This window comes from Triturus cristatus, chromosome 8 (assembly GCF_964204655.1).
Source record: "Triturus cristatus chromosome 8, aTriCri1.1, whole genome shotgun sequence".
Lineage (NCBI taxonomy): Eukaryota > Metazoa > Chordata > Amphibia > Caudata > Salamandridae > Triturus > Triturus cristatus.
The window spans coordinates 759713762-759730047 of record NC_140591.1 but is presented as its reverse complement, the minus strand read 5'-3'; the positions used below and the strand labels follow the sequence as shown (position 1 = coordinate 759730047).

The window sequence follows — 16286 nt, the reverse complement described above, 5'->3', positions numbered from 1 at the left end:
TCCAAATGTCCACTTGCCTTTATGATTATGTCAAAAGCCCTTGTTGCCCCCACACACATTTTAAGACACTTTTGTCCACATATCCACATGCAGGGGAGGCATTTATGGATATTTGCATGTAAGTGTATTACCATTCGCATTGAAAGTACGTTTGCCAGCTTTTCACTGACAGATGATAAGGAAACTCTTTGAAGGATTCTACATTGTAGTGTGATGGAGAGAGCGTTGCTTATCCCCCATACTCCCTAGTAATTACATCACATTCTCTGGAAGAGTGTACAGTGGAAAATGAGCCAATGTAAGCTGAGGGTTTCTGTTTTTTGATAAACAGACTTTACTGAATGTTTGCATAGAGAATATAACACATTATACTCACATTTAGCATATCAGAGAGACAATACAGCATTTGGCCAATTAACAAGCTTTTAAATTGCGCTATATCGTAGCACAAAGCAAAACCAGCACACTAATCGCTAAGTGTGAGCCTAGGGAATTGACCAAGCCATTTTAGCCATACTCGACAATGCTTTAGGGGACAACCCCAGGCTTCATAGACTGGTCTCTCTTGTTGTGCACACCAGTCCACCCTCTTCGCCACTGTGAGAGTGTAGGAGAGGCAGGGGTTTTCCAGCGAGTGGCAATGTTTCTCTTGGTAACCAAAAGGTCCGTGACAAAGAATGTTTGATCAGCTCTAGTTCCCCCGTAGCCTACAAGGACTCCAACAAAAGCATCAAGGGGAAAAGGGTGACCTCCCATTCCAGCACTTGGGTTAACTCACCCACCAATGCAGACCAAAACTCTTGAATCTTAGTACATAACCACCCCATATGATAGAAATCAGCTGGGGCGACTCTACAGCGAGGGCAAGTGGGCTCATGGAGGAGACCCACTCGATGCAGTCTACCTAGGGAAAGGTAAGCATCATATAGGTAGTATGTTTGAATAAATAATAAATCTAAATAAATCTAAAATCCTGTATTTGTAAAGCGCAAACTACTCACTATGAAGGGTCTTAAGGAGCTGGGGGCCATCTGGGAGAAAAAGTGAGCTATTGCCCAGAGTCACATGGTGCTGAGCTGAGCTGCCGCCAGTGACAGGGATCGAACCGTGAGCCCTGTGCTCCAGGGTCAGCTGCCCTGGCCGCTGCCCACACCTCTCGGACACAACCTGGAAGAGATGGTAATGATCCTAGGTGCCATCAGTGTGTCCTGCAAGTCGTCGTCTTTACGGGGACCTAGCCAGTTCTCCCACCTGGTTCTGAGGTGGTCCAAAGTGCCTGGGACGTTAATGATTAATGTTCTGTACATTTTAGAGACCCCACCCTTGCCCAGCGCACCCATGAGAAGCTGAGGGTTTCTTAATCATAACTCCTTCAATTATGTTTGCGTAGAACAATATGTTTTATGTGGAGCAGTAACTGGTTAGTGTTTTTTTGTGTAAGGGTGAGGCTCTGTAGATTCTTTTTATGTAAAAGGAGTATTAGAGGCTGCTTAATACTTAATCCTTTATTTTACTTGAATTACACTATTCAGTGGGTGCTCAGATGTGTCTGCACTTGGCAACCACTGGTGCCGGCAAACCTACTGATGCTGTTAAACTCAGAGCAAGAGCTGTATTCTGGGTAGGGACGTGGACTAGTACCCGAACATCCACATGCAGGGGCTCCCAAACTGTTATTCCAGCTGCCTGCTAGTTTTGTGCCTGCAGTTGACTGCAAGCCCCTAATTCCTTCTCACGTCTTGTTCTCAATCCTTTAAGTCATGGTTTAAGGTAGTTTTGTTGGCAAAGAAAGATTGAATGTCCTAGCTAGTGGATGAGGATTGCTTAGTAGCTTTAGCATTACTTCTTTACAGCACTATTTTGTCTTAGCAGCATCAACCTTTTGTACATCCTTTCTGCTGCTCTGTGGAAGAAGTCAGTTTGGAGAATGGAAATCTTTTGCTAAGCTCGCTTGAGAGCTTGGAATTCCTCTGTGAAAAACATTTTCAGCCATTATTTTGATGACTGCTTTGAGGGCATGATTACATATATTAATGTTGAGGTGAAGTCTTCAAGACCCTGTGCATGTATCCCAGAAGCTACTTTAATTAATTGAAGCCCGTGTTGCAACAGTGAAGTCACTGACTGCGTGCTCTAAGATCATCAGTTGCCCCCGTAACTGGAGCTGGTTGTTCAAACAAAGATTATGTTTATTGTTGGAGGTTTAATTCACATTTTATATGACTGGTTTGCAGTGACCAGCAATTTAACACACATATATAGTAAATTTGATTATTGTAACATCTCTTTTGGGTCCATAGTGTAAAGGTGAAAACCAAAAAAGCACTTAAATATATCCTGAAAGGCGCCTATATTCTCCCAACATAGTGTTTAGAAACTGTGGCTCGCACATTGCCAGGGCGTAAATTGGCCTGAGACCTGCAAGTAATTGGGTTTGGAAACTAGGCTCATACCGGTGATACATCCCCTACCCTCATACCTAGTGAGTTTTATCACACCAATCTTTCTCACCGACTGTTCTAAGTGTTGAAGTTTTGTCTTCATTCTACAGTTGTTAACCTTTTCATAATAAGTGAAGAATCTTAAAGGCTGTCCGTGCCTCGTTTGTCTCTACTTTTCCTGGATGAGGTTTTTGCTTTGCTTTACAGTTCCATGCTCGTTGAGCTTGACTTCTTTGCTGCTGTTGGCGCTTTCCACAATGGGCCCTTTGTGACGGGGCCGGGCGTGCACGTTTTAGAGAGTGCTATGTCCATAAGTCTATAATCATAATGTAGATGTTTTCAAAACTCGACAATCAACAGAGATGGCCCTATGAGAAGACATGACCCATCTTGTTGCTTTGCTTCTGAAGGTGTTCCGCATTTACACTTCATCAAATCTGAGTAAAATTGTCATGACCTACTTAAACCTTGTTGATTCTAGATATTTTCTTTGTAAAATCCTTTACATTATTTGTCAATTTTACGTGTACTGTTGCTACTGCCCTTGACGTGTGCATCAACCTTTATTTTGGGTGCCAATATTGTTTAGTACTTTGTTTGTTTGATAGTTTCCTGTTATTTACCCTCAACATTTATAAAAGAGCCAGTATGAATGCATGAAGCATATGTACCCGGCTTCTTGAATGGTCCTGATGGAGTCATTGTGAGACATGATTTTATTTGATGAAGTACTTGTAAAGTGCAACTATCACTCCGTAAGGAGTATCCTGGCGCTGGGTTGGCGGTGAGCATGAGCCCTATGTGAAATTAGATTAAAGCTAGACAGAATTCATCAGAGGCAGTGAAAACCCAGGTTTTCAAAGCCTTCCTAAATACAGATTCAGTATTGCATAGCCTAAGATGGGAAGGGAGCAGATTCCAGGCTTTGGCACCCAGATAAGCCGCAGTCTTACCTCCTTTCAATTTGTATCTAAAATTGGGGAGTTTAAGCAAATTTGCTGAGGAAGACCTAAGAGGTCTTATTGTAGTATATGGGAGAAAACGTGCCATCAAGTATTTGGGTGCCACCTTAAGCTTAGGTCTAAAAGTGAGCAGGAGAATCTTAAAAAGGATTCTCTTATGCACCGGAAGCCAATGCAGACTATTCAAAGCAGCAGAGGCTGAAGATCTTCTTGGAAGTTTAAGCACTAGCCGTGCTGCTGCATGCTGCACGACCTGTAGTTTCTTTAAGATGACTTTATTAACTCCTACCACGAGAGCGTTACAATAATCTAGGCGCGTAAGTATTAAAGCCACAGCCACTGATTTCCTTGCTGCCAAAGGGAGGAATTTGAAGATTTTTTAAAAAGATTCAATCAGTCTGAAGCAGGTTCCTGGCACTGCCTTAGCCTGGGGTAAAAAGGAAAGTGAGGTATCAAATTGAACCCCCAATTTCTTGGCAACTTCTACCACATCTGGCGGAGGGGTCGCACCTTCAGGCCACCATTTGGAAGGCTGGAAGAGGACATCTTTCCCCATCGGGAGAATTTCAGTTTTGTCCGTGTTACATTTTAACTGACTATTCCTCATCCACCAAAGAACAGCAGTCAGACAACTTTTAAAATTAGTCTCAGCATCAACGGTGTCATTATCTATTGAGAGGATCATCTGGGTGTCATCTGCATATGAGGTGACCTCTATCCCAAAAGATCCAATCAAAGAGATAAGTGGGGACATGTATATATTGAACAAAAAGGGACTTAAAGAAGACCCTTGAGGGACCCCTGCCGTAATGTTGCGTTCTGTGGAAAAGAACGTACCTAAAGTAACTGCTTGGCTCCGGTTAGAAAGGAACGACTTAATCCATTCCAATACTGTACCGGAAATGCTGCTGCATTCGAGGCGCTTCAAGAGGATATCATGAGAAATGGTGTTGAATGCAGCCGACAAGTCCAAAAGAATCAGGACCGCTTTCTTACCTTTATCGGCAATCATTTTAAGAATATCAGATATTTCCATGAGCGCCGATTCAGTAGAGTGTTTTGGGCGAAATCCAGATTGTTGTGGATGGAGAATTTGTTGCTCTTCAATAAACTTAGTTAGTTCCTTATGCACAAATGTCTCTGTTATTTTTCCTAACAGGGGAAGAAGAGAAATCGGACGAAGGTTTGACAGTACCAACGGGTCAATATTTTGTTTCTTTTTTAATGGTTTTACCAGCGTGAGCTTCCACTCGTCTGATACAATGCCTGTCCTTAGAGAGGAGTTAATTATATGATTATTAATAGGATTCACTGTCTCTAGAATTTTATGAAGAATCATCGGGGGACAGGCATCCAATGGTGAGCCTGATTTACACCTTTCTATTGCCGCACCAGTCAGCTCAAATGGGACTGATTCAAAAGTACAAATAGAGACAGAGCTTTCCATCGGAACAGGATCGGAAGCAGAATCCTGATTATAGATAGGAGAGACCGGAAAATCTCCATGAAACAGCTTTAATGTCCACCAATGCTCATCATACATGCTAGTACCACAGCACCTAACTGCTTCAGGCTCCATACTTAAGTGATTTTCTAACTCTACAGAAAAATGTATGCAAACTGGAGAAAGTAACATAGATCCAGGAATAATGTCGACACAGTTTACCTTTTTACCTTCTTATGGCGATGTTTTACAATTAAGTTGATTTTGCAGCTAGCAGTAAGCAATATTGTGTTGTACTATGCGACCCATGGTTTAACCTATAGTCATAATCCGAATGGAATCATGTCTGTGATCTGTTCATACAAGGAAAGGTCTGTGTATTTGAAGCACATGGCAGCTGGCCCTGCTGTGTCTGCATGCTGATGCAGTGTCTTTAAAAAAAATTCCGGTTTGGATATCTTTAATAAATTTACAGTGGAAAAAAGATCAAACAAGTAACAAAATGAGTGGGTTAAAAGAGATTTAAAGGATTCTCAATAAAATATGCAGGCGTCAGTCCTTCATCCCAAATGAAGGAAGTGGAATGATGAACTGTTCAGAAGTGTAATAGCTGTTCAGCAGTGTTATGAGAAACATGTGAAACTGTATCTATATGAAAACGTGTGTAAAATTTTAAAACTAACCTTTTGAGTGCACAGAGCTATAAGGTTAGACCTTTGATAAACATCGACCTTAAATAAGTATTCTTTCATTTAATGAAAGCATTTTTTAAGATATGCTTCATAATTGTGTGTCATTCATTAGGTTGTGCCTAGACAGTGCTTGCGCTGTCTGGAAAATCTGTTGTATGTACTTTGTGGGCTCTGGAGATCGGCCCCAGGACTTGTCTGCTTCCACTTTTTCTAGGGACTTTTTTTCTGTTCAACTGCCTCTATTTAACTGTCTTGATAGAAAACGAACAGTAGAGGTCAGTAAAATACCAGAATTGCTTTCTGCTAAGGGACTTTCTTTTTTAGGTCGAGCCTAGAGCAGCGCGCATGCGCCTCTTGCTCGACTTTTAGTAAGGGGCTTCAGAAAGCTCCCCATGCTCACCACACGCTCGTGCATGTGTTCTTTTTTCCCTCAAAGGCTAATGGGCTTTGCGTGCGTCTTTCAAATAAAGACAGCACGCAATTGGGCAAAGGCGGGTGCATGTCCCGCCTTTGCTCTGCCCACGGCCTTTTGCTTGCTTGCGGTTACCCGCAGGGGCCACATCTGTTTTGAATAATTTTAATTATTTGAATTATCGTGCACAGATGCATGTGCGATAACGCAAAACAGATTGCTCGCTGTGGCGCACGCGCACCACTCGCGGGCTTGTTTTTATTGCATTCTGCCTCTGGTTACCTATCCCTCTTATTCCATTGTTCTCTCCCTCCCACACGTTCTTCCCACGCGCCCTCCAACACTATCCTTCCCTCATTTATATCCGGCTGCTCACTCCCATTTGTCCCTCTAAATCTCAGTATTTCCCAAACCCTCCCTTTTTCTTTTGTTTCTTCTCTCGCTCCATCCTTTCACATCTCTCGCTGTAGTCTTTGCATCTTAATCTCTAGTCTCTCTGCCCCTTCTATCATTCCCTCTCTGTTCCTTTCCTTGGTTCCATTACTTTCTCTCTATTTTGAGGTGTTTTCCTCCTTCCCTATCCTACTTTTTCTCATTCCCCGTGTCCAATCTTTCCTCGTCATGTTTCCCGCTCTCCACCGTATCTGTTTCCCTCTCTCCTTTGTTTCTCATTTTTCTATGCCCCTTTCCCCCTCCGCAGCTCTCACTCTTCTTACATTTCTCCACCCTCCCAAGGACATCCTATCCTCTTTAGAACAGAGCGTATCTGGAGAAATGACTACGATCCCAGGGCCAAAGCCTGTTACCAGGCTGCAATTAAAAGTTATCACAGCGCTATACATTCTGTCCGGGCAGCTTATTTTGCTAAGGAAATCAAACTTAGTCAAAATCCGGCTAAATGTGTCTTTAAAATAATTAAGGATCTTAGAGTCAGGAAAAACTCCACTACCTCTGTGACTTTTTTTGTGAACAAAGTAGAAACTATAAGTCGTTCCCTTTGCTGCCCCCCTCTCCCACTGCCCCTTATGGGTCACCTCCTGCACATCTTTTGGAGGTCATCTCTTCCATCTCTCAGGAAGAGTTTCTTCTGCTGTGCGGTAAAGTTAAATCGGGTTCCCCGGTTGATCCTTTGAAGCCCGCCCAGTTCAGAGACTCCCTCTCTGTGCTCTTGGCTCCTTTATGCCAGTTCACCAACTCATCATTTTGCTACTGCGGTGGTTCCTGAGACGTGGAAGCAAGCCATGGTGGTCCCATTATTGAAAAAATCTTTGCTGGACCCTGCTAAGTTGGAAAACCTTCGCCCCATCTCTCTCCTACCATGGGTAGCTAAGATCGCTGAGGCTCACGTTAATAACATCTTAACTGGGTTTCTCAATAGTACGGCACCCTGGATCCCTCCCAGAATGGTTTCCGCCCTGGCCACAGCACGGAGACGGCTCTCTTGGCTGTGTCCGAACATCTGCGGACCGTTCTGGACACAGGGCACACGGCGGCACTGATATTGTTAGATCCCAGTGCCGCATTTGATACGGTTTCCAATAACATTCTTTTACGCCATTTAGAGGAGGAAGGTGTTGTTGGCTTAGCCTTGGAATGGTTTAGATCTTTCCTGTCAGGGAGAACTTTCCAAGTGACCGCCTGCCATTTCTCTCATGTGTCCAGTGCATCGGGCAGGGGGTGCCTCAGGGTTCCGCTCTGAGTCCTGTACTTTTTAATCTGTACATTCAACCCCTTGCGGTGGTGGCTAGGGACAAAGGCCTTACTATGGTCTCCTACGCCGACGACACGCAGCTGGTGGTGGCCCTCTCCGACGACTCTATGCAGGACGCTTCCAGGTTTAGAAGTGGTCTGGAGGCAGTCGCGGAGTGGATGAATTCCAACTGCCTCCAGTTCAATGCTAATAAAACTGAGGTGTTGTTGGTGGGGAAAGATAGCGGCCTGTGGAGTGAGCAATGGTGGCCTTCTACTCTTGGCAGCATGCCTATCCCCAAGACAGTGGTTAAAAACTTGGGGGTTTGGATGGACTCCTCCCTCAGCTTTCAAGACCACACCAAGAAGGTAGCTGGTACCTGTTTCGGTCTTCTTCGCGGACTTAGACCCCTGTTGAGGTTTTTCGACCCACCTACTCGTCAGCTGAATGTCCAGGCGGCGATCTTATCGAGACTTGATTATGCCAGTTCGCTCCTTCTCGGAGCTAATCAGGCTGAGGTGGTGCGCTTGCAGCGAGTCCAAAATGCAGCTGCCAGAGTCCTGTTGTGGCTCCCGTGTATGTGCACTACAGCTGGTGCTATTCGACAACTACACTGGTTGCCCATAGCTAAGCGAATTGAATTTAAGGTTCTTTGTCTGTCTTTTAAAATTCTTAAATTCGCGTCTCCCGGGCCTTTGACCAATTTGCTGACACCTTATGTTCCTGGACGCCAGCTGCGCTCCCTGGGGCAACACTTGGTCGTGATTCCCCGCGTGAAGCATCTCCGTATTGGGGGGGCGGTCCGTTCGTTGTTTGACAGCTAAGCTATGAAACTCTCTGCCTCTTCATATTCGCAGAATGGATAGCCTGCTGACCTTCTGTAAAGCCATCAAGACCTTTCTTTTTCCTGCGATCTAATCTTGCTTCTTTTTGCCCACTCTTTCCTTTGCCTTTCCAGCCAGTTTTTTAGTTTCTGTCCCTCTACTGCTAGCGCCGGGACGCCTCTTTGCCTAGGCAGCTGCGCGCTTTAGAAACTTAGTTAACATAACATAAACTAACATAACAGATAGGCTAAAAATCATTAAAAAATTCATGATCCGGGGGAGGAGCCTAGCGCTTGACCAAGATGGCCGCGTGAGCTTAGAGCTCCCGAGACCCTCGCGCCCTGCGTCGACTATCCTGACTCTAATCCTGATGGTATGCATGGCACCGGGTTGCTGAGTTGTCAGGGAGGCGATTGATGCTACCCGCGGTCGGATCGCCCATCGGGAACCGGACTTATGACTGGCGAAAGATTGCGGCCTAACTCCCGGAGATGCCAGGGGCTAGAGTTGGCAGGATGCCCGACTCCTAGTTGATCAACATCGGCCTGGTGAGGTGTGAACTGCCGGACGGAGGCCCTCGCTCTTTCACTTTCGGTTTCGTTCCCTTTGTCTGCCCGGACACTGTAGTGCTCTGGGTGGCTCTCTAACCCCAGGGACGCTCGGTGGGCTACTTTGACAGAACAAGGCGGACCTGCTCACTCTTTATACCTCTCTCTGAGAGGGGACGGTCCTCACTGCATTGGACTGCCTGGAGTCCATTATGTCGGGCAAGGCAGAAGGAGATCGGCTGAAGACTAAGTCCACCAGGCGGGGAACGTATTCCCAAGTCAACAGTATGGACCGCTACGCCCTCCTGAAGACATCGCCGAGTGGATCGAGCCAGGCGCCGGATGCCCAGAAGGAGGACTCGCCTGGGACCCCGGAGCTCTCCCTGCAGGATGTCATGGGTGCGCTCGATGGGATGCAGACCTCGATGGGGAGGCAATTCGAGGCCCTGGCGCAAAAGGTGGACGCCATCCTGGTGGATGTCAACTTGATCCGCTCGGACCTGGGCAAGACTAACGAGCGCGTTAAGGACCTGGACCACAAGACCACGGGCCTCACTGATGAGGTTGCGGACCTGCAGAACGAGGTCCGGAAGCTGAGGGCCGAGAGTGACCTCGCCGCCCGCCGGCTGGAGGACTTCGAGAGCCGGTCCAGGCGCAACAACGTGCGCGTAATCGGGGTCCCGGAGTCCTCGGATGAGGCTTCGGCGGACCTGCTTGTGGAAGATTTGGTCCTCAATCATCTGAAGCCTAAGGGCCTTGGAAAGTTTTTTGCGGTGGAAAGGGCCCATAGGGTGCCGGGCGGACGGCCCAAGGCGGGTGCCCCGCCGCGGCCGATTGTCGCCCGGCTCTTTCATTTTCGAGATCGGGACGCTATCCTGCAAGCTTCGAGGGTGACGGGCCCAGTCCCCTTCCAGAATGCGTCGGTGAATTTTTACCCGGACTTTACCCAGCAGGTGCAGAGACAGCGACAGAGCTTCCTGGGGGTGAAGCGAAGGCTTCGGGAGCGGGACCTAAAGTATGCCATGCTTTTCCCCGCCAGACTACGGGTGGTGCATGAAGATCGGACATTCTTTTTTGACTCTCCTGTTATGGCCGACGAATGGCTGGACGCTTTGCCCCGGCGACGGACCGGGGACGACACAGCTGAGCATGGAGACAGTGGCCGGGATGGACAGGGCTGATAACTCAAAGCCGGCCTGACTTGATTTGACCATATTTGAAGATTTGAACAGAGTGCAGTAACTGTGGAGGGTTGCGGGAGGACGAGGGGTGCTCTTTTCCTCCCTCAGGGGACTTTTTGTAGATTTTTGTTTTTGTAGGGCGACAGGCACACTGCAAGTTGGGGGGGCTTTTTAAGCTGCAGCAGGGGTGCAGGGTGGGGGGAGTTATGGGGAGTTTGAGTTTGTTGTTGGGGGGTTTATTTCTGCAAGGCATGATGATTATCCTCAGGGCTGTTCCATGGTGGCGCCTCGGGTGTGGGGTGGGCCTCTTTCCGTTTGAGGATGGGGGGTAGAGGCCTAAGTGTTATAAGCTGGAATGTTAATGGTTTGGGGGATCGCATTAAGAGGGGGATTGTTTTGCAATTTCTGAAACGCTCAATGCCAGACGTTGTACTGCTGCAGGAGACGCACCTCATAGGCAATACGTGCTATGCCCTGAATAGGAAGGGGTATAAATTCATTGCACACTCGGGATTCTCTTCTGGGTCCAGGGGTGTGGGCATCCTCGTTAGAGCATCGCTGCCTTTTGAGGTGGACTCCACCATTGTTGACGATAGGGGGAGGTTTGTGGCGGTGGCGGGGCGGTGGGAAGGAAGGACTTTGGTTTTGGTTTCGATTTATGTCCCGCCGGCCCTGCAGGCCGCCACATTTGCTGAATTGGGCAGGGCTTTGCTGACTCTCCCGGGGGGCATGCTGGTAGTGGGAGGGGATTTCAACGCTGTGGGTTCCGGACTGCTGGATAGATACCCGCCCAGGGACACAGGGGGGGCTCAGAAATGGCTTCCAGACCTCCTAGACACGTTTGGCCTGATAGACTGCTGGAGGCTCCGGCACCCCACACAGAGTCAATACACGTTTCACTCCGGGGCGCATGGTAGCCTCTCCAGGATTGACTACCTGCTCACTCTGGCCGCACATGCCTCGTTGATATCCGAGGCGAGGCACATGGCACGTGGTATCTCTGATCACTCGCCAGTGTGGATCCGGCTGGATCTCGGTCGGGAGGGAGGAGGGAGGGTGGCCCCCATTAACCCTTGGTATTTCCGAGACCCCAAGATGCGCAGCGCCCTGGTAAAGAAGGTAGATAATTACTTTAAGGACAATCTGGGATCCGTGGACTCGGCGATCTCGCTGTGGGAAGCTTTTAAGACCGTGCTTCGGGGGGAGGCCCTCTCCCTGGTGGTGACTGCCAAGAATCGGAGGGATTGCGAAGTGCGGCAAGTGGAGGAGGAGATTGCGGCCCTTGAAGGGGATATGGAGGAGGAGGTCACAGAGTCCTCATTGCATGAGCTTTGCTTGAAGCAGGCGGAGTATAGGGACCTGGTGATGGACGCCGCCAAGACCCTCAGCAGGGAACAACAGGGCCGTCTGTATGATGTTGGAGATAAGGCAGGGAAACTCCTGGCGTGGCTGGACAGGAAGGAACGGGTCAATAGAGTGGTGCCAGAGTTGATTGGAGAGGGGGGAGAGGCGATTGTGGAACCTGAAGGGATTGTGGAGTGTTTCGCGGAGTATTTTCATAGGGTTTATTCCTCTGTGTCGGACAGGCCGCCCGAAGACTCGTCTGATCTCCTCCGTGATAACGAGTTGCCCTGCCTCTCTGACATAGATAGGGACGATTTGGATGGCGACATCACGGTTGACGAGGTGGCGGGGGCGATTCGCGCGTTGAATTCGGGTAAGGCCTCTGGACCGAACGGACTGCCGATCGATCTGTACAAACTGTTCCCGGATAGGGTCGCCCCTCACCTGCGCGCCATGTTTTTGGAGGCGCGGGGGGATGGGATCCTTCCGTTGGATCAGCGGCTGGCGTCGATCGTGGTCATACACAAAGAGGGTAAACCCCGAGATAGATGCGTCTCCTATCGGCCCATTTCACTCCTCAACGCTGAGCCGAAAATTCTGGCCAAACTCCTGGCTACCCGTCTGATTAGGGTACTTGGCGATCTGGTCCACCCGGATCAATCTGGCTTTATCCCGCACCGAAACACAGCATTGAACCTTAGGCGTCTTCATGGCGTCATCGCCAGGGCGGGCACGCTGCGTGAACCGGCTGTTGTGGCATCTCTCGATGCCACGATGGCCTTTGACACGGTGGAGTGGGCATATTTATGGGCCGTGCTGGCCAAGTTTGGTTTCGGTCGCGGGTTTGTGAGTTGGGTCCGGTTGCTGTACGAGGGGCCACTAGCGAATGTTGTGGTGAATGGTCGGGCATCTGCTCCGTTTCAGCTTGGAAGGGGTACTCGGCAGGGCTGCCCCCTGTCGCCTCTGCTGTTCGCCCTCGCCCTTGAACCGTTGGCTGCGTGGATACGTTGGCACCCGGATATACGGGGCCTTCGGTGGTCGCCTGATCACGAGGACCGTATTTCGCTTTATGCCGACGATATCCTGCTGTATCTTGCCTCACCAAAGAAGTCACTTATAGTGGTCTGTGACGTACTCGCATCGTTCGGTAGGAACTCGGGGCTTGTGATTAATTGGGGCAAATCGTACTTGTACGTTCTTAGTGGCGAGGTCCCACCGATCCCTAGAACATGTTCGATACAGGTTGCCCAGCAAGGTTTTGTGTATTTGGGGATTTTTATATCCATGGATCCTGTTGTGCGCTATGAGAGGAACCTGCTCCCCCCCTTGGCACGCTTGAGGCGAGATGTTGAAGGTTGGCGGAGGCTGCCGCTCTCCCTTGTTGGGCGTGCGGCCCTGTTCAAAATGATGTCTCTTCCCCGCTTCCTCTACGCCCTCCAGAACACCTTGGACTGGGTACCGGCTAAATACTTTCGGGAGGTCGAAGGCCTCCAAAGGACGTTGCTGTGGGATGGGCGACCGCGAATAGCTATTTCAAAGTTGACGCTCCCATGGTACGATGGGGGCATTGCGCTCCCAGACATCCGACGGTACTACTGGGCCACGCAGTTGAGCGCGATCAACCATGGGTTTTACGGCCCTGCCCTCAGCCCTGGGTATGCCATGGATAGGTGGCTGCTGCGCGGCGGCAACTACTACAGGGCGTTGTATTCGCGGTCCCTAGACTCGTCCCTCACGGGGCCCACAGGTGTGGCGGTGCGCGTATGGAAGATGGCGACCGACTCGCTGTGCTGGAAGGACAGGCTAACCCTCGCTACCCCATTGTTTGAATCGGAAAGGTTGGGAAGACTCTGGCATACGAAGGGCTTTGATAAGTGGGATCTGATAGGTATATCCAGGGTGGGGGATGTGCTGCATAAGGGGAGGGTGAAGTCTTTCGAGGAGTTGCAGACTGAGTTTGAGCTAGGGCCTTCAGAGTATTTTAGGTATATCCAGCTGCGTCACGCCCTCCGATCAGTCCTAGTGGAGGGTGAGAAGGTGCCGGAGTCCTCTCCCCTTGAGGACCGAGTCCTTGATGGTCATATGCCCGAGAGCACGATTTCGCTCATATATAAGAAGTTGATAAACGTCCGGGCAGACTTGCTATTGGGGCTGAGAGAACAGTGGACCAGGGATGGCCTCGAGTTGGATAATGAGGACTGGCAGTCAGCGGTTTCTTCGCCTAAGGAGGTTGCGATCCCGTCGCGTCTGAGGCTGGTGCAGCTTAAAATACTGCACCGGGTGTATGTTACGGGGCCAAGGCTGGTCCACATGGGATTCTCGGAGGATGGCCTGTGCAGAAGGGGATGTGGTATGGTGGGTACTTTCCTGCACATCATTTGGGAATGTGGTGTCATTGTGGAGTTCTGGAGGAGAGTCCATGCAGTTATGGGGGAGGTGACGGGCATTGGGATACAGCCGGAGGCGCGGTGTTGCCTCCTGAACGTTTGGGGGCCCACTGATCTCGATGAGGCACAGACCCAATGGGTGACTCTGGGTAACATGGTAGCTAAAAGGGATATCGCGCGATTATGGGGCTCCCCGGGTCCCCCTACACTGACCGCGTGGAAGGAGAACATGGATTGGAGCATGTTTAGGGAGAAGACGGTCTACTGCTCTAGAGGTCGCCCCCGGAAGTGGCATGCCATCTGGGGGCGGTGGAACTTATACAGGGGGGGAATATGTCTTGCCCCGGATCTGGAACCTCCCGAGGAACAGCTTTCCCCCTGACCTACCTTCCAGCACAGTTTGGTTTTGGTACCCGTTCTGGGCCTCTGCTGTTCCCCTTCTTCCTCCGCACACAGTCTTATACTTAGTAGATGAGTGGGGTCCTGCCTCCCCTGGGGGCTATCGCCATGGTATTTCAATGTTCTGCCTTGCTGGGGTTTGTTGTGTGTTTTTTCTGTGTTTATTTAAAATTGGACCTTTGCATTACTCTTCGTACTGTATCCGGGACGCATTACTGTACCTAACTTGCAATGCTGCCGAACCTTCGGGCTGTCGGCTGAATAGCTGTGTCCTGAATTTCGAAATAAAGGTTTTCCAAAAAAAAAAAAAAAAAAAAAAAAAAATTCATGATCCGCTGACATTGGCTGGGATCGGGTTCTCTTTGGATGGTCTGTGCGTCCCTGGCATGGGCGCGCCGGGAACCAAACCCAACCCCGCGCCCAACGCGAGTGCCTCCATTGGCTGCCAGCGCCGCTCATTAGTGCTCACCAGCTGTCGCGCATGTTCCCTCCGAACTCACCATCCCGCTCTTCATGCGAAGAAAGACTAGAGGCTTTGGGAAACGAAACGCTTTTATGTCAAAGCATAGAAAACGAATGCAGTATGTGTCTTTCTCAAAAAACAGATGCGGAACTCCGATTTAGTCAGCAAATGGCTGCTTTAGTGCGACAGGTATGTAGTCAAAAACAGTGTTGTGCCGGGTCTGGTCACACTCCTCATCAGGGGCGCACGGAGACTGTGTTCCTAATGACCTGGATTTTGCTTGGACAGGCTAGCCTCAGTGGACCTTACCCCGTGCACTGCCCTGTGTACACACTGCGCACCTCTGTAAGCTGCCTCTTTAATACCATCCTGCTGAGCAAGTTAGGACGACTGCTCTGCTTCCTGCATGTACCGGCAGGGTCACTTATTATATGCAATTACACCTGAAAGATAATTCTGAACATGATTAAAACAGAAAAACCGCAGCAGGGCGGCTGCTGTCATTAGGGACAAACTTTGGAATGTATTCATGTACCTTATTGGCATTTTTGCAAAGCACAATGCACTTCTGTGGGTTCTGAGACACATAGGTAAAAAGTTGCAGAATTGTATTCGGTGGCATACTCACAGAATGTATGGAATGCTGAAATGGCACAGCCATTTGAAATGCCCACAAAGCTGGCTCTAACTCCTGTTTCTTCCCTGTCGCCTGGGTTCTGTGACAGGGGCATGAATCAACAAGCATTGGCATAGCCAATATGTCTCGCCTTTGGGACCTTATGAGTGTTTAGCCATGCAACAGTTGATGTTGTTGCACTAAGGATATTGTGCTGGATAACTAAACACTTATAAGGTCCCAAAGGCGAGACCTATTGGCTATGCCAATGCTTGTTTATTTTTCTGGCAACTGCCTCAATTTAACATTCTTGATAGAAAACAACCAGCAGAGGTCAGTAGAATACCAGAATCACTTTAGCATTCCCTAGATTCCAGGCCATAGAAACTTGTCTTCCACAAGCACCCGTAGACAATAATATTTTTTTTCAGATCTTGTATTTTTAGTGATATGACCACTGAAGGCCTTGATTTTATATTAAAAACAGAGCTTTGGACAATACCATTTCCAGTTCATAAGCAGTATTTCTCTCCATGTGTTCCCATAACTGGCGTGTTCTGCAGTTTGGTGCTTACTTTTCCTCCATTTAAAGAACAGTACATTTTTCAGCACCTAGGCTAATGTGCTGCATGGCTAAATACATTTAAGGTCACATAGGCGATACCGATTGCATTGCAAATGTTTGTTTTTATTGGAAACAGGCATTGGCTCAAATTGTGAATTATCAGTGATTATGTGCAGCACTAGAAAGCTGTGGATGGGCTTACCAATGTCAGCACTGGCACTTGCGAGGGCAGCATGCTCAAGCACAAGGTGTGAGCAGCCTGTCAGCAGCATGAGAGTAGAGCCATGGTTGCTCTCACTGTGTGAGTCGCATCCCAGT

General features: G+C 48.9%; 1 protein-coding gene across 5 annotated transcripts in view; it reads left to right on the top strand.

Moving 5' to 3' along the window:
• The window catches only part of SHROOM2 (shroom family member 2), a 463222-nt gene that overhangs the window by 372248 nt on the left and 74688 nt on the right, over positions 1-16286 (top strand). The gene's annotated exons all lie outside the window — the stretch shown is intronic.